This window comes from Zosterops lateralis (genome assembly GCF_965231275.1).
Source record: "Zosterops lateralis genome assembly, chromosome: 1".
Classification (NCBI taxonomy): Eukaryota; Metazoa; Chordata; class Aves; order Passeriformes; family Zosteropidae; genus Zosterops; species Zosterops lateralis.
Window position 1 is genome coordinate 36,908,661 of NC_139762.1, and position 6,460 is coordinate 36,915,120.

Here is a 6,460-nt window from a genome sequence, read left to right on the forward strand (position 1 = left end):
GGCAGAACTTCTCTCGTGCAAAAAAAACCCACAAATAAAAACACCAAAAAAACCCCACCACCTTACTCGTATAGTGTTCGAAGGGTCAGCGCTACAGTCGCAAATGACGTTTCTCACATAGAAAGAACAAACGGCAAGCAGCATCTTGGTGCGAGCCGAGGAGCCCGCCGCGCTGGGGCTGAGGCCAGGCCTTGGTCCCGGCGGGTGAGGGACGCCGGCCCGGGAACCTCGGGCGAGCGAGGCCGCTCGTGGTGCCGCCAACGGCCGCCATTTCACGTCCTCACACCTCGGGTGCCCGGCACCGACGGGCCGTGGGCAGGAAGGTATGGCGCTCAGGGCAATGGAAGCTGCTCGCAAACCCCCGAGAAGGGCTCCTGCCGGACCCCACCGCAGCGGGCACACCGCACGGGCAGGCGGAGGGAGGGCCGTGCGGGATGGCGCCCTGGCAGCGCCGCCATAAAATGGCCGCTCGTGGGTGTGAAGAGCCTTCCCTCGCCGAGCCTTCCCCAGACCGTAACGCCGACGGCTATGACCCGCACGTTCCCCTTTCACAAGCCCCGGGTTTTTCAATTCACTCCCTCATTGACCTTAACCGCTCACCTCGTAAGGTTCTAAAACCCTCAAGACAGTTAAAACGCTACCTACCCTCAGGGGTTTAGCCCCCTCACCGCCTTCCAAGGCGACACAATTCCGGCTGTGGCCATTCCTGTTTCTCACCCCAAGAACCCACAGAAGTCAGTACTCTGCTCTCCGCTGCGGGTCCCACCAAGACACTACACCAGCCAGCAGAAGCCGCCGGCGGTTCGGCGCTCAATGCCCTCCATCACCCAGTGCCCACCGCCCCAGCAGGGCTCCCCTCCGCCTTCACTCACCATCACTCACTGGAGCTGAAGCTGCGCTCACACACTTAAAAAATAAGGGGTTTAAAACAAAACCAGGGTAAACTCTTTCGAGAAAGCCAAGTGCAGACAGTCGGTTTTCTTTCACTCTGAAGTTCCCGACGTCGATAGAATCGGGCCCCAGGTATTCCCGTTCTCCTTAAATAGCCCCATTGGGGGCTGGTACGGAAGAGGCCACACCTTCTGCTTCACACTAGTTCCTGTCACTTGATGTCTTTAGAAGACAAAGGATCGAGAATACCGTGGCTTTTTTTTTTTTTTTTTTTTTTTTTTTTTTTTTTTTTTTTTTTTTGAGGGGGGAGTGAGGCTAGAATTAGGTTGGGGCTATAATTTGTGACCTCGTTGTGCAGGAAGTTGCTGTTGAGTTGCTGTGATAGCAGCAGCAGCAGCTCCTGCCATTTTGACAGGAGCTTGTGGAAGTTTTGAGAACGGTGTGTTGTTGAAGAGGCTTTCATTCACTTTGAAGAAACAGCTGTAGCTCTCTTATCAATATTGCCACGAACCAATGCTATATAGCTGTGCTAGGGTAATCTGTCTCCATCCTGTGACCATCTGTGCTGAATACCAACTTTCTGTCCCATCGCCAGTGGCCTAAGGCCTTTCTAGAAGGAAACCTCTCTGGAAGACCTTCTGGTTCTACAGTAATATGATGGAATTTGGAAATTAGTTTTAAGTAGTTGTTTTTCACTGTCAAATGTTTAGAACAAATACTGATTTTAGAGAGTTCCAGGGAAAGGGGAATCTTATGGACATCTCACCAAAATTAACCCACCCTCTGACCGGGCTAGGTTACTAAGATGATTTTTTTTTTTTTAATTTATTTTTTTAATAGCAAAGACATACAAGTGATCCTTGATAAGGATGAAAAATGATGAACGTAGAAAGCAAAACTGATGAAGGGGAGTTTATTTAACATGCAAGGTGGTTTTTCCTTTTAAAGTTTATGTCTTCTTATGATTAGATTTTTTTTAATCTGTATACCAAGTGTTCACCTTTTCCAGATGTTATATTAATAATCCAAAGTAGACTGCTGAATTGGATTTACATGGGACCCAGATCTGGTTTAAGTAATAGCAATAACAAAGCCCCATCACAATATATGTATTTATGTTACCTATAGAAAAGATTTTGTTAAAACTGTTGGGATTGCAGTATTATCTAAAGGTAAGCATATGTCTGGGCTTTCATGCAGCTAAGCCCACTCACTTAAACAAAAGGCTCTACAATACTTTATTAGATCTTCTATATGTTTATTTGAAATGGCTGAGACTTTGAAAATGAGCCCCAGCAATGAGGGGAAAATAATAGTGTCCTAGGGCGAGTTTATGATGCTTGTATCCCCAGCTGTCTGTTCTGTTCACGCTGGGTATTAAGTTCTGCCCCTTTAAGGCCGGTTCCGAGAGCGAAGGGAAGAGAAGAGGCGCGCAGTTCGTTTGCAGAAGCTGCACTTGCTCCCCCGCATTCCTTCTCACGGATTGTGTTGTCTGCAGCACGGACAGCGGGAGAGAGCTCTCTTTTGCTTTTAGTTAGGGTTTTTTTAGCCAGCTGAGGCAGAGAAGTTCCCCAGACTGCGGCTTTTCTTTTTCTTGGAGCTGATCATCCCTGCTCTGGACTGAAAACCCAGACAGACACCGGGAGCTCACACCTGTGGCCCACCCGGGCCGGGACTTGGCATCTTCCAGCGCAGGAGGGATTGATGAGAGACTGAGTGAGCCGAGCTACACCCCACAGCAAGGACTTTCTGAATCTGACACCTCTTCACAATAGTGAGAGGTTTTATTGTTTAATATTATTCAATTTTTTAAATGCTTATGAATACTTTGCCTGTTAATTAAACAGGTTTTGTCCACTTTTCTCCAAGGAAATCTTTTCCCAAACCAGTTAGGAAAAGGGCCACCTGAATCTGCTTTCTAGAGGGACCCCTTTGGAAGTTTCTTCCCAAATTTGCCCTAAACCAGGACAAATACATAGTATTTACTTTAATATAATGGATTCATATTTGATCTTAAGGATGGCAACAAGTGAGGCTGTTCAGAGCTTTTTGTACTGGGTTTGGGTCAGGCTTTTGCACTGTTTTCCTTAACTAGCTATTAGGTTCTAAAATTGGAGATGTGTTGCTTAAAACAAAATAGAAAATATTTTTTTTTCTGCTACCAATACAGAAATCTCGAAAGGAGTGTAGGAAGTGGAGTAGGAGATTATTGTCTTGGCTTGTTTTATCAGTATTACTATTAGGATGGTTATTGCTCAATAGATTTATTTGTTAAATACAATTAGTAGCAGATGAAGAAACAAATTTTATATTCTGCTACACCATGTAGTACTTATCAGTTTAATATACCGATTTTTTTTTTCATTTTTCCCCTTTAATTAGTACATTGGTAAATCAATTAATTTAGTAAATCAAAGTAATGCAGGGAGAGCCTCTGGCTTGGGATCTGATAGGCTGCAGTGGGTGAGAATGCTACAAAAAATGTGATGAAAAATTACCGGTTTGATTACAGATAGTAGAGGTTACATCTTGAAATTTAATACTCATAAGTACAGGACTACATGTTTTAAAAGTCAGTTAGATTTAATCTTCCTAGAAATGGAACTAAAAGTGGAAAGCAAGATGATCATATGGAATTTAAATTTTTGTAGCATTTCTCGTAACTCTTCTGCAGTTTTGAGATCTTTTCTTGCAAATAATGTGGACTCTTTCTGTAGAGCTAAAGCACCTAACTGCTCTTAGGAGATACATAAACATGAAAAGGAGAATATAAAAGAGATATTCAAGCTATTAGATTAGGAGCAAGAGAAGAAGGTCACAATTTTTAGACAGCAAGCTTGCCTAAGAAAAAGGTGCTAGGTAACCAGAGAGGATTTGAATGTCTGTTTTCTGAGTTTCCTATTTCCTACTGAAGAGAGAATGCCACATATATTTCACAGCAGGCTTTAAAGCGCTGAAAGGGTCATTCTATATCTGGTTAAACTTTGGATGTTTCTTTTGCTGCTGTTTGCATCAGGGTAGCTATTTAGGAGGATATATCATAATGTTCTGATGAACATCTGCCTTTTAAAAAAAAATCCGCACTGTTATAATTTGCACTGAAACCACTAGTGTTTCCATCAGCAAATCACAATCTATATTCTCACTAGTATGGTAAAATCCTTCAAAATGTAGTGAATCATTTGCTGAATGATTATATTCACCCCCCCCGCCCCCAACTCTAAGAAGTAATGGAACACAAATTACTTCTATTTTAAAAATACAATGAATTTCTGCATGTATAACAGTCCAAGAAAATTACTTTTTTCCCCCCCTCTTGATTTGGATGAAAAGCGGAGTATCATTTTCAACATTCATTCATTTCATTTTCAGTAGTGGAATTTGGGAGCTTTTTTCCCTAGAAACTACATTCTTTTAGAACACTTTAATTAATCTGATAATAAATTTAACTCATAAAATAGCTAAGTGAAAACTGAAGAGCTAAACCATACATAACTTGACTTATCTATAGTCTAAATCAGGACATTGTTGAAATAATTTTATGAGGCTGTCAAGGTTATGTTTAACACTACCAATAATTGTGTTTAGCCTTTAGGTATTTAAATTCTGAACAAGTTCTTTAAATTTTTACCTGAATAACTTTAACCACTGTAGGAAAGCTGGTTCCACACTTCAGTTTGTACTATGGCATGACTGAAAAATTTCAGTGTATTGCACAGGTATTTAATATTCCTCATCCCAGCATTCTACAAGAATGACTTATACACAAGTACATAGGAACATGAAAGACAGCTGTGCATGATTCAGATCAAAAGTACCTCCAGTTCAGTATTTTCCTTCAGAGTAGTCAGGAGTGCCTAGAGAAAGGATGTGAAGACGGGGCAAGTGTACTGTGATTTTTCTTACTTTTAATTTCTCCTTGGGCTTGCCAACCTCCAAAGCATTTCCTGAGCCCCTTTCATGACTGTATTTGATAACACAGAGATTTTTCCTGTAAAGTTCTCTGGTCCCTTTAGAGCATTTAACATAGAGCCACAGGGCAAATAGGCAGTGTATGGAAAAAAATACTTGGTTGCTTAAGCTTTTCTCCTTGTATTTAGAGTAATCTCATTCATTCAACACTAAGTAAGACAGAATAAAAGTAAAATATGTTTATGAACAATTTCTCCTTGCTATCATATACTTCCAGGGCTGCTCTGAATTACAACAAATTGTATGCATCTCTGGTTTCTAGAAAGAGTTTTTTCACTGCACTGGGAGTTTGCATAGCTGTCTGCCTTACAGTTAGTTTATTAGCAGGTGCTCTACCTTTTCTCTAAACTTAAAAACGCTGAAAACTTTCCTCCCTCACATGCTAGAAGTTCAAATTACTTGCAATTACAGGAGCCATGTCCATTTCTGCAAGGTGTTTCACCTTCGTGTCTTGTGTTGAAAGAATAGAATGTAGAAGCCAGAACAAATAGAACAAACAATATTTTAAGGAAGTGATAATTACCACTTCCTTGCAGAGCGCCATCCTTCCATCTGCTAGAGAAGAAAAACGAGGAAAAGCAGGACCCTTTATTCCTTTTCTGTGTATTCTGGAGTGGGCTGCCAGCCTTTACAGACATGGCTTGGACAAATCTCTCAGCTCTCTGCTTTGGCCCTGATTTAGCCCATCTTTCACTCGATTGTTTTCTTCTGAAAGACATCATGGTTCTGAGCCTAATGTGTTCCCTAGAGTACACTACATTTAGTTCTTTCTGGAGAACCATCTCCCTGCAATTCAGTACTGTTGAGAACTGAAATATTTATGCTCTTAAGTCTCTGAGTCCAAAGATACTTTTTTGCTTGCACCACTTGCACCCAAACTTATTATCTAAATTTCAGCCAAGATGTCAGCAAAGCAACTTTCACAGAGTTTCCATTTTATATTTGATTAAATAAATCCCAATTACTTGTTTTTTTCTAATTTTCCATTTTTATAAAAATTATTCTCTGAAAAGGATAGAACTGAGAGAGGGGTAAAGGTATTTTAAAACTTTCTCTTATACAAAATCCAAAATCAAAATTATATTTACAGTGTATGTTATAAATGGCCTGAGCTTTTTAAGATTATTTCTGACCAGAGGTAAAAAAATCACATAGGCAGCAGTTAACATGATTGAAATAGTGACCTGCAATCCTATATCCAGACTCCTTACACTGCTGTATAAATTTTGGAAACTCTAAAAAGAAAACATACAGCCTGCAGATGCCTGCTTGTTTTTTGAAGCTTGGACAAATCTTTGTCATTTTAAGACTGTTTTAATATGTGGCTAAAAGTTACATGTTTCTTCTCTTTATTGTTATTTTTTGATCCATTCTATGTACTGACACCATGAAGAAAGAAAATCAGCAGTGAATCTTTGTCATGTTTGTTCCTCTTAGAACTATCTGGATACAAGTACCCAGCCCTCAGCTCGTCGCGTCAATGCTGATTGTCGCATTTGCATCTCACTACGGCACGTGAGAACGCAGACAGGGTTTGGAAGGAAGGTAGTTGGCCCATATTTTAGAGAAAAGACCTTAAAGTGCTGGCATAAACTTC